This window comes from Mesoplodon densirostris, chromosome 1, assembly GCF_025265405.1.
Source record: "Mesoplodon densirostris isolate mMesDen1 chromosome 1, mMesDen1 primary haplotype, whole genome shotgun sequence".
In the NCBI taxonomy this organism is placed as follows: Eukaryota; Metazoa; Chordata; class Mammalia; order Artiodactyla; family Ziphiidae; genus Mesoplodon; species Mesoplodon densirostris.
Genome location: NC_082661.1, coordinates 45181294 through 45194308, shown reverse-complemented (window position 1 = coordinate 45194308; position 13015 = coordinate 45181294). Strand labels below are relative to the sequence as shown.

The following is a 13015-nucleotide window of genomic DNA, read 5'->3' as shown; positions in this document are numbered from 1 at the left end:
TACCCATTATTGTTTTGGAGATAAGATTCAAAATCAGGTAGTCTGGTTTGATAGCTTGGTCTCATAGCCACAGCATTATTCTCTATATAAGACATGAGGAATGTTTGGAGAAGGAGAATGGTCAAGATGAAAGAGGAAGATGCTTTTGCTCATTGAAGTATCAAAGATCATCTTAGAGACAGAAACATTTAGCTTCGTAAAACTTCTATTAAAACATTAAAAAATTGGAAGCCGCAAGGGGGAAATGGTGGACGGGAAGGCTGGAGAGGAGAAGCCTGAGAAGCTGCAGCAGACTGGAGCCGCCGGAGGACCTGAAGAAGGAGCAGAAAAACCCATGAAAACTAAGACTGTTTCTTCCAGTAATGGAGGGGAAAATTCCAGTCGCAGGGCTGAGAAGCGATCAGCTGAAGAAGCTGCAGACCTCCCAACAAAGCTTCCAAAGATCTCCAAGTTTGGATTTGCCATAGGTAGTCAGACAACAAAGGAAGCCTCAGCCATATCCATCAAACTTGTCTCAAGTAAGCCTTAAGAAACCGTTCCAACTCTTGCTCCAAAAACCCTTTCAGCAGTAGCAGCTTTTAAGGAAGATGAGGATAGTGAACCAGAGTAAATGCCTCCAGAAGCAAAGATGAGGATGAAGACTACTGGAAGGGATACACCAACATCAGCAGGACCAAATTCCTTCAATAAAGGAAAACATGGGTTTTCTGATAACCAGAAGCTATGGAAGTGAAATATAAAATCTCATCTTGGAAATGTTCATGACCAAGACAATTAAAGGATGTGTTTTGAAACTGGGGTGTGGGGTGGGTGTAAAGTTAAAAGAAACAGCTTCCTCTTTTTTAAAGAATGGTATAAGACTACTTTTGAAGTCACCATTTTTTCTCATCTTTTTTAAAAGATTGAGTGGTACACTAATAAATGAGAACTTGAAATTAGAGGTAATTTATGTTTTATATACAGATTTCAAGACATTTACTAATTTTCTAGTTTCATGTGATTACTTTCCAAAGCTTATAGATAATTAAAAAATCAGAAATGAATGGTACCTTTCTGAGAATTGCATATTTTACTACATGCAACTATTAACACATTAAGAAGGAAGCAAAAATTTGTCTATTTAAATTGTAGGCAATTACTCTCTAGCGTTATTAACTCCCTTATTAACCTAAACTGTCTGGCTCCCAGGAGCAGCCTTATAGAGAAGGGAGTATTGTATTGGGAGAAAAATGTTACTGGACTATTAACTGAGAAAGTAAATTAGATAAAATTAAAATACAGCTTTTTTTTCCCCTAATGGGCATTTTTTGTTTCAAATCATCATAAACTAGTTATTGCATTGCTATCAGTGGATACAGATGCTTAGCTCTTTAAAAACTACATTTTAAAATTTTATGTAAACTGTTGAGTATTTAAAATAGCCCACTTCACTTGAGAGGGTCTTGGCTACCTTCATTACTCTTCAAAGGACAACCATTTGCTACCAAAGTAAATCAATATTTTGAATGTGCTTCTCTTGATTTTTGTTATTAGCTAGTTCCTGTCAGCATTTCCACCAGATCTTGAGGCAAATCATAAGGAAGCTGTTTTTCTAAAAAATAACAAACCACCACCAAAAATTTAAATGGACATAATAGTTAAATATTTGGCTGTTCTTATTTTTTAAAGGGTATAAACACACACACACACACACACACACACACAAAGGCAACACTGTATGAGGATGAAAAATAAGAAAGATGCACTTTCTGTAACTTTATAAAAGTATTTATGTTACTAACTTGTGAAATACAATTTGATTTGAAGTTATTACAGGAATTCTTATTTACCACAGTAATATGGTTTATTTTAACTGTATACATATTAACCAGTGGCCTCTCAAAAGCACAGTTTAGATACTGAAAATAAAAGGAAAGAAAATGCATCTTTAAACATATTTTATGGAATCTTTGACCACATATAGTTTGTTAATCTGTGTGTTATAGGATTGTGTTTATTTTGTATTTTTGTCTTGTATATGAATTCTTTTTTAACGTGACAGTTAAACACGTCTTTAAAAGCATAGTCACACATAAAAGAAACATATAGTATAAAGACTTCCTTGAAAACTCCTGCAATGTTAGGTTTGGGGGCAGCTTCAGACTGATTGGTCGTACCTACTCGCTGAGCTCTTTTAATAGGTAATAATTACAGAGGAGCAGCCTGTATATATTCCTAATACTTTGTTCACTTGCATTTGAGTTTGGAGTAAGCCCCAAGTAAAACAATGGAAATAGATATAGAACTATTAGTTCTTACTTACATGATTTAATTATATCAAGATACATGAATTTAACTTGCTTTAACATAGGCAAACTTTCCATTTTTGTTTATTTTAGGGTTTATGTTGAAAAAACTTCCCTCTTCTACATTTTCTTTTCTTGAGTCAAATGAAATATTAACTTAAGGTCAAGATGGGAGAAACGACTGAGATGAATGTCTTTACTAAAATACCAATAAATTTGTCAAATTCTAAATAAAATAAAATAAAACAAACATTAAAAATATGCTTAAATGTTTGCTTGTAAAGAATGTGAGTCAGCCTTCAGACAGACTGGCAGGCCCAGTTGAATATATTATAATTTAAAGAAAAAATTTCAAAAGTTGCTAAAGTCACCAATTAATCTGTTTATAATAGAAAACAGTGACAGCCACATAAGAATCACATTCACAAAGGTCATAACAAATCTGTCTAGACATCAGCAAAGCCAAAATCAGGGCTTGTTTTTGTGGAAGTCCAAGTATATGGGACATATTTAAGGTTCTGTTACTTTAGAACCAAAAATAGAGCCATCCTGTATTTGTTGTTTGTTTTTTTTTTTTTTGACATTGTAATTGCTATTTTTTTTTTTTTCTTTTTCGGTACGCGGGCCTCTCACTGTTGTGGCCTGTCCCGTTGTGGAGCACAGGCTCCAGACGTGCAGGCTCAGCGACCATGGCTCATGAGCCTAGCCGCTCCGTGGCATGTGGGATCTTCCCGGACTGGGGCATGAACCTGTATCCCCTGCATCGGCAGGCGGACTCTCAACCACTGCACCACCAGGGAAGCCCTGTAATTGCTATTTTTTTAAATTACTCTCTTGCTATTTGTTTTGTATCAAGATGAAAATACATTTTTCTTCTATTTCTTTTTAATTTATTAAAAATTAAATAATAAAATAATAAATAAAATAATAAAAATAAAATAATAAATAAATATTTATTTATGTATCACTGGTAGATGTCATACTTTGTGATATTCAAAGCAGACCAAATTATTAGGTTTTTCTTTTTCTACAGTAGATTCTATAGTGCCTTGGAATTAGAAAGTATGTGAAAGCAAAGTGATTTAGTATGGTTTTAAATTTAATTTTTAAATTCTCAGCACCCAGTATGTCATATAGCTCTGCAGTAGTTTTGTAATTATTTATGCAATTGCTCATTATTTTAAAAAACAACTTATATAGTTTGTAAATATTCAGCATTTCTATTCTGTATTCATGGTATTTGTGCTCATGCCAAATCATCTTATTTTAATATATACATTTAGTTATTTCTGATTTGATTGTTTATTCCAAGAACACATTAAAAGGATCATTGATTTGGAGTGATGGACTTCAGTGACTCTCACCTTTCACTTCTCATTGTTTACAGCTGGGACTGTAAATCGTCTATAATTTCTTACATTAGTCTGTACTTCATTAGAAGAAGTTGTCTTAGGAAGAAGTCTCTGATTTTGGATTCAACCTGCTGAGTATGGTTTGTTCATAGTTATATGTCAATTCTAAATCAGGGTCAACCACAGCACAAAATTGAAATTGCTGCTTACAGCTAAGAGAGTTGCAATAATTACTGCTGGTTGTCTTTGGTGCCCAAAGCTATTAATTATTAAGAGAAAATGATGTGGTTTTATTAGAGGTAACATTTTATAACACTAATATTCTTGTCTCAGGGCAGTAAATTAAATGTCTTTAAGCCTATTTGTGAGTAGAAGCTTCAAACCAAATTAATGACAGACTATACATGGGCTGTCCTAGGGAATTTACTCTTGCCATAGAGGAAGGACCAGAGATAACTTTTTGAAAAAAGAGGTACATTGTATTTTTCTCCTAAAAGGACATTGGAGACCACTCTGACCTGAAATGATGTCTCTTGTACAAGAGGATCTCAGTTCAGCTTAATAGACCAAGCTACAAGCAAGCAGTTATTACTCCCATCTCAAACTTGTTATTTTAGTTCTCCTCCTACAAAATAACATGTCTGAGTCTGTCTCTTTGGTAGTTGGACTAAATGACTTACAGACATGAGTGCAACAAAACTAGCACAACTAATGCTCAGCCATTTAGCTTTTTCCTCAAACTCACCCACATAAAAGAGAGAACATTAGGCAGACTGGATTTTCTAGTCCTGTTCTCATTTCTCCTCTCAACACAGTGCACAGGCGCTGTGAGAAAAGATGAACGATAAAAAGAAAAATGACGAGAGGACATTGACCTCTATAAATTAAAAAATTATTTCTATCAATATCTGAAAATACAGAGAGAAGGTGTTCAGAGGGACATGTAAACAACTAACAATTGACCAGAGCCCTGATACTACTCTTTCCTGAAGCAAAGTCAGTATCTGCCTCCACCCAGTCACAGTATTATATCAGAATTACATATGGTGTATTTAAGTCACTATGAACTTATCTGGACACTGAGAAAGACAAAATGCACTAGACAATTAAGATCATGTTATTCAGGCTATTGCAATGTGGAGAATGCTCATTAATGAGGAACACCTCAAAGAAAAGGAAAGGAAGGTTTTATAGAGGCAGGTAAATAAGGGATTCATCCATGAGGATTATGGGAGTCATGAGGAATGGAGGGGATGATATTTTCTTGGAACATGCAAGACGGGGTGGCCCTCTGAGGTTGGCTGCTTCACAGAACACAAAAGGTGGAGGCATTTTAGAAGACAAAAGGGTGAGAGGATTTCATAACTATCACTGTTTTCTAGGAGCACGAGGCTCAGGTAAAGTTCAACATTGTCAGGACCAAGTATTCTTCAGATTATTTCATTATGAAGAATCTTATAATGGGGATGTTCACGTCTTTGAAAAAAACAGTTTTAAGAAAACAGATTTATGGAAGTAGAAATTACATACAGCAAACTGCATGTATTTAAAGTGTACAATTTGATTAGTTCAACATGTAAGGCCATCATCAGGTTCAGGATAATGAACATATTCATTACTTCTAAGACTTTCTTCATGCCACCCATTTTCAATTCCTCCCTCTTACCCATATTTACTAGACACTGATTAAATGCCAGATATTTTTCTTATACTCATGTTTACTGAGCCTGGAAGGAGTGATATCCACTTATAAATCTTTCCTTATTCTTCACATTCAAGTCTCACATCAGCAGAATGCAGTGTTTAATATCTCCACTCAGGAGTCAGAGCTACATTTGAATACTAGCTCTGCCCTTTATAAGGTAGTGACATTAGGCACGTCACTTAACCTGAGTCTTTATAAAGTGAGGATATGTTAGAAGTGGAGTCATAGGGTTCATAAGAGGATTAAGCTATATAGTTAGTACGTTTAAAGTGCTAAACTCAGTGTATGATATAAAGAAGTAGTAGGTAGCTATTTGTATAAGTATTACACTTCTTCTCTCCTGGTTAATATGTTACCCAAAACCATACCTCTGAGTAAGTAGAGCAATAGTGCATGGCAAAATTTCACTAATTCAGATTAATGGGAATGTTTAAACTGAATTAATTAAAAAAAAAGAACAATGTATGGATTATTTTAAAAGAAGTATACATTTGTAACTTTTGAACTCAGGCATTATCTGGAGCTCTGCTAACAACATATTGAATAGAGTCTTTGATTTAAAAGTATATAAGAATAGTCATTAATTAGCATATCAAAGAACCAATTAAATTATAATACTTATCCCTTACTGGGGACTCTGAATAGAGCAGCTCCCCAGAAAGAGATAATCCTTCACTTAAATAAATTAAAAACAGGAGTGGGCAGGATCAAGATGGTGGTGTAGGAAGACCCTGAGCTCACCTCCTCCCATGGGCAGAACAAAATTACAACTACTTGCAAAGCAACTATCTATGGGAACAACCTGAAGACATAAAAGATTTTCTACAACTAAAGATATAAAGAAGGAGCCACAGTCAGATGATAGGAGGGGTGGTGATATGTTCTAGTCATGACTCACACCACCAGGTTTGTGACCCACTAAAGAGAGAAATCACACAACCACAGAGGTTCTCCCCAAAGAGTGAGACATCCACACTCCATACCAAGCCCCCAAGCCTGGGCGTCCTGCACCAGGAAGGACCAGAATGTCTGGCTTTGTAAACCACTGGGCCCGACCTTTGGAGATAGCCAGAGAGCTATAAGAAATAGGGACTCTTCTTTTAAACAGTGTGCCCCAAATCTCACATACTCTGAGTCCTAGCACAGAGGCAGTAGTTTGAAAGGCTCCTGGGTCACTTGCTGATCTCAGAGATAGATTCCCAGAGAGGCAAGTGTCAGCTGGAACTCCCCATAGGGACAGAGACCCTGGTGGTAACCATTTTTAGGATCTTGTTCTACCACCATAACACTGGCACTGGACAGCACCATCTTGGAATCCTTCCTCTGTCCTATTAGCACCAGGGGCTTATCCTGCCCACTAGTAAGCCAGCAGCAGAAGCACTCTGCTGGGCCACATAGTCAGTCATTTGGGGAGACTGCCCTACCCACCAGCTGGCTCATAACACTTGCACACTGCCAGGCATCATAACCAGTTGCACCAAGAGCTTGCCCTGCCCACCAGTGCACCTGCAGCAATCTCACAAGGCAGGGCCATGCAGCCAGCTGGGGCGGGACCAGCTCCAACTATCAGTGTGCCCACAGTAGTTAGTCTCATCACAATAATCATGAGGTTAACAATCACAAAAACTAGAGGAAATAATCTGCAGAAAAATACCAAGAAATAATAAATTTAAAATGTTTTAAGGAATAAAAATGAACAGACAAATATAAAGAAAGAACAAGACACTATAAAAAAGATGAAGAAAAAACAACAAGAACAAAAAAAAAAGAAGAGAAAGAAATGAGGAAAAGGGAAATTAAAGTAAATTCTCTTGGAATTCTAGAAATAAAAATAAATCATTGAAAAAAACTCCTGAGCAATTTTACATAACCCATACACAAGAACACTCTGAAAATTGGAGAAAAGGCAGGGAAATAAAAATTTTCTCAGATGAACAACAGAGAGGATTCGCTGTCAGGAAACCTGCCCTGCAAGAAATGTTAAAAGAAGTTCTTCAGAAAGAAGTAAAATGATATGTCAGAAAATTAGATCTCTATAAAGAAAGGGAGAACATCAGAGAAGGAATAAATAAAAGTAAAGTATCATCTTTTATATTTTGTAATTGATATAAAAGATAACCGTTTAAAGTAATAACAGTAACAATATATTGGATGATTGTAGCCTATGGATAAGTGAAATAAATGATATCAATGATATAAGAGAAAGGAGAGAGGAATAGGAAATACTCTGTTATAAGGTATGTACACTGCAAGTAAAGTAATACAGTATTATTTAATGTGAACTGAGATTAGTTATAAATGTATATTGCCAACTTTATGGCAAACATTAAACAAAATTCTAAAGAAGTATAATTGCTGTGATCACAGAAAAAATGGGAATCATATAAAAGGTTCAATTGAAAGCAGAGAAGGCAGAAACAGAAAGGAAAAAAAATGTGCCATGAATAAAAAAAGTTACAAAGTAGATATTAATTCAATTATACCAATAATCACTTAAAATGTGAATGATCTAAACATCAGTTAAAAGATAGAAATTGTTAGAGCAAAACAAAAAATAAGACCAAACTATGTGTTGTCTACAAGAAACCCAACTTAAATATATAGATATGGTATATAAAAAGTACTGAATGGAGAAAAGTATACTATGTTAACAGTACTCAAAAGAAAGAAGGAATAGCTATATTAATTTCAGACAATCAGACTTTACAACAGGAAAATTATCGAAAATGAAGAAGATGCTACATAATGATAAAAGGGTCTGTTCTCCAAGAAGACGTAACTGTCCTTAACATGTATACAACTAACAACAGAACATCAAAATGCATGAGGCAGAAACTGTTAGAACTGAAAGAAAAAATAGATAAGTCCACTATTATATTTGGATACTTCAACACTCTTTCATAACTAATACACCAAGCAGTATGAAAATCAGTAAGATTAGAGTTGACCTGAATAGCACTATCAATCAATTTGATCTAATTGACAGTTATATAATAATCCATTTAACAACAACAGTAATAATATTGCTCTCAAACTTTCATGGAACATTGGCAAAGACAGAACACATTCTTGGCCTTAAAATATACAATAACAGATTCAAAAATAGGAATCATTCAGAATATGTCTTAGACTATAATGAAATTAAACTAAAAATCAACAATAAAAAAGAGCTGGAAAATACCCAAATGTTGGGAGTTCAAACATAACTCTTCTAAATAACCCATGTAGCAATAGAGGTCTTAAGAGATTAAAAATTTTTTTTAACTTAATAAAAATAAAAATACAATTTATCAAAACTTGTGGGATGCAGTAAAGTCATGTTCAGAGGGAAATTTACAGTTTTAAATGCATTTATTGGAAAAGGTGAAAACAAAATCAATAGTCTAAGACTAACAATCTATTTCCCTTAGAAAACCAGTGAAAGAAGAGCAATTTAAGCATAAAGTTAGCATAAGAAAAAAATAATATAAATTAGAGCAGAAATCAATGAAATTGAAAACAGAAAAACAGAGAAAATCAACCAAACCAACAGCTGCATCTTTGAGAAGATAAGTAAAATGAATTAGCCTCTAAAAAGGCTAGACAAAAATTTAAAGAGAGAGAGAAGACACACATTACATATTTTTTTTAAAGTATCATAATGTTCATTGATAGATCCAAGTATATAAAATCAGGACAGGAACATAACTTGCAAAATTAAGTAGACAATTTTAATACTATAATAAGAGGGAACAATTCAAATTCTCACCATTTGTATAACTTCCACTAAAAAAAATACACTTCAAGAGCATTTACCATCTTTTAAAACTGATCATTTTTGTGCAAGTAAACTGTTTCTTTTAAAAAGACTTGTGTACTTGCCCAGGCTCAAGGATATTAAAGTCCAGCACATAAAGCCCATTACCAGAGGTCAAACTACAGGCAATACCATTAAAATTTGCAAAGTGTTTATCATTATTTATCTCATGGGCATTAAAAAGATAATAAAGATATTTCAACTCTATGCACACATATTTTATAAATTAGATGCAAAAGACCAACTCCTGGAAAGACACAGACTTAAAAAACCTCACACAAAGAGGAATTGATGAGTTGAATATGCATATATCTATTAAAGAAATTTAACCAACAATTAATAATCTTACAAAACAGAAACCACCAGGTCCATATGATTTCAATGAGGAGTTTTACCAAACACTTAAGGAAACAATGCTACCAATTCTCCATAATCTCTCAGTGAAATAGGAGCAGAGGGACTATTTCCTAAATCATTCTATGAGGCCAGCATTCCTTAACAGCAAAACGAACCAAAAAACTATTAAAAGAAAGTAAAATTGCAAACCTATATCTCTCATGACCAAAGATACACTAATCCTCAAAAAAAAATTAGTATTTTGAATCCAAAAATGTATAAAAAGAAACATACTTCATAATCAAGTGGTATTTATTCCATTATGTAAGGCTTGTTGAACATTAAAAAATAAATCATTGTAATCCACCACATCAAACACATTACAGATGAAAAACATTTAAGAATTTGGATTAAGAAATGCACTTACCAGAGTTGATTTTCATAGTTTGGACATGTTAAAATGCTTTATTATTTTTATATTTGATGTATTTTCCAATAATAAAAAAATCCAGTTTTTCCAATTACACTCTTTGAGTAACAGGAACCCCAAATGCCAAGTATCTAATCATCTCCAGGGTGGTAAGAGATGGGAGGCCTTTTAGGTATCAGTATAGCTTTACTAGATAGAAATATTTATTATTCAGTTTTCTGAGATGTTCTTTTTGTTAAGAACAGAACTGAATTGGTTTGCTGTACACCCGAAACTAACACAACATTGGAAATCAACTATATTTCAATAATTTTTTTTAAAAGAACAGATCTCACTCTATTAAATTAACACTGTTTTGTCATATAAGCAATAGCAGCAGGGGAGAGTAAGTTTAATTTTTGCACAAACAATTTCATGCAGTTGTCATTAATATCAAGGAAGTAAATGTTGGTCTTAATGCTGTCCTGGTTTCTAAATAAAGAGACATCAAACTGTACCTTTGCAGAATAGAAATCTGTGCCTTATTTAGCACTGAGAGAATGACAAGAGAAATCTTGAAAGCTTCCAGCATGTATTTGCCATTCAAAATGTGCACAGACATGAGAGTCTCTTGTAACAAGAGAAACATGAAGAGAAAAACGAGAGTTTTCTTTTCTTTTTTCCTTTTACTACATTATAGCAGTTGGAAGTCATTATAATGCTTGTCATTGCATTTGGATAGGGTGTGCCAACGTTTTACAATGAGATTCTATACAAAGGGGCAGGAACTTTTCTTTGGGTGGCATTTCTGCAAGAATTTCAAGGAAAGGAAAAAGAAAAGAGAAAAAAAAAAAAAAGAAATGAGGGTAGTTTTCCTTCCCAGCCTTCAGCATGGTCTCTTTCTTGCCTCACTTGGAGTTAACTTCTTGACTCCACAATTACTATGTGTAATAAGTTGACTGTATGCCACAATCTCTTTATAATTCAGTTTCTTTATCTCTAGTGAATAACTATAGTTCTATTCATGAAAATCTTATGTTTTGGAAGAAAATAGATAGCAAAATTCAGTTTCATACAATCCAAGGGTTGAAAGTGGCTCTAAGATTTAGTCTGTTTGTGTCATTGAAATGTAAGTTCCTTCCTATCCTTATACAGGAACATAAAAGTAGTGCATATAAGATTTGTAAACAAAAGAGCATTAAGTAGGAATTTGCAGATGTTCCTGTTCCTCTTGTTAGTTGCCCAGATGCAATCTATCCTCTGGAAACAGGCACATGGAATTTTATGTCTTGTTTAAGATAAAAACTTCTTAAAGAAAGATTTCTCTAACAATTAGGGTCTTTCAACAAGTAAATGAACTGGAAGCTTTCAGGCGACTGGAAATATTAAAACAGGAATTATGTAGGGGATTCTGGTACCGTGGAGGAGACTGACTTCCAAGGTCCATACACCTGCTATGAGTCTATGGTTTCTTCTGCCTAACTTTTTCCAGCTCCTTTCCTAGTTATACTCTACTGTGGGCTGTTACTAATGCCATAATAGCATTTTTAATGTAATTCATGGAAATTAAATTTTATGTGAAATTCGAAAACATTGCATATGGCAAACATTTTAGCTTGCTCTTTTGGCATCAGTGAAAATACAAATTACAAAGGTAACAAACGTGACCATGGCTTGATACATGAAAGGGTAGTGTGTAAATGAATTATTCATGAGATTATCATGTAGAAAATGATAAACAGCTTTTATTAAGGGAAGGGAGTCAATACCAACACCAGGGATTATCTTTTTCTTTTTTTTTTTTTTTTTGTGGTATGCGGGCCTCTCACTGTTGTGGCCTCTCCCTCTGTGGAGCACAGGCTCCGGACGCACAGGCTCAGTGGCCATGGCTCACGGGCCCAGCCGCTCCGTGGCATGTGGGATCTTCCCGGACCGGGGCACAAACCTGTGTCCCCTGCATCGGGAGGCGGACTCTCAACCACTGCGCCACCAGGGAAGCCCTATTTTTCTAATTTTTAGGTCTAGGCCACCAGACCATGTTTGTTAATATTCAGAGGAGATGCCTTGTGAACCACCTTCAGCATGGCAGCTATGATTCAGCATCATGACCCCCACTAACACAGAAGAGTTATTGCATCCTTCCTAATCTGATGCTTCTATGGCCTGTTTTCTTTGAGTTTTAAATGAATGTGAAATGACATTCCAAAGAAAATTAATCCAGGGACTTCCAAGGGGGTCCAGTGGTTAAGACTCCGTGATTCCACTGCAGGGGGCACAGGTTGGATCCCTGATCGGGGAACTAAGATCCCTCGTGCCACATGTTGAGGCCAAAAAATAAAAAAAACACAAAAAACAAAACAAACAAAATGAATCCAGCATTACTGGATATTAGCTGTACTTATTATGACTTTTGCAGAACTTATTTGTGTTTCAGAGTCAAGTAAAATAAAATGTGAATCAGTACTTTTTGAAACAGGTCATGGCTGTCTGCTAGAATCACAAAGACCTTGTGTGACACTGAAGTGAATCTCTGTGTCTGGGAATATGGATCAATGGGTTCATTAAAAATCATTTAGCAGAGATAGTTTCCATTAATTTCCATTCTCTGTTCTTCACATTTGCGAGGGCCTGAAAAGAATCAATATGCACAACACTGTGTTATTTACTGGTGGAGGCAGAATTTTCTGAAAAGAAATAAGGTTTGCTCTGGTGATGGACATGTATATTTCAGGCTAAAGTTGATTAGGATATCAATAAATTTACTAGGAAAAGTATGACAGTGATTATACTACAAATACAGGTGTAGGGGGTACCTCTAAAGACCTCTAAATATAAATTAAATAACATTTACCTGGTTGGTAACATTGGACTGACCATTTATTTAATCTATTAATTTATAAAATGCAGGTGGTAATTTCACCTATCTCCTACAGTTGCTGTCAAGATTAAATGAGAAAATATGTTTAAATTATGTAACAAACTACCTGGAAGATAGTAAGAGCTTGTTAAACATTAGCCTTTATTGCTGTTATTATTGTTACAAATTATACAGGACAGGGAGTATGCAAGCAATGCAGTGATAGGAATAGTACCAGACTGCAAATCAGCAAGCCTGGATTCTAAACCTTTTTT

At 34.8% G+C, this 13015-nt stretch overlaps 1 pseudogene; it reads left to right on the top strand.

Moving 5' to 3' along the window:
* Positions 1 to 244: 244 nt before the first annotated feature.
* On the top strand, positions 245 to 749 carry LOC132502829 (PEST proteolytic signal-containing nuclear protein-like; annotated as a pseudogene).
* The last annotated feature ends 12266 nt before the right edge of the window (positions 750 to 13015 follow it).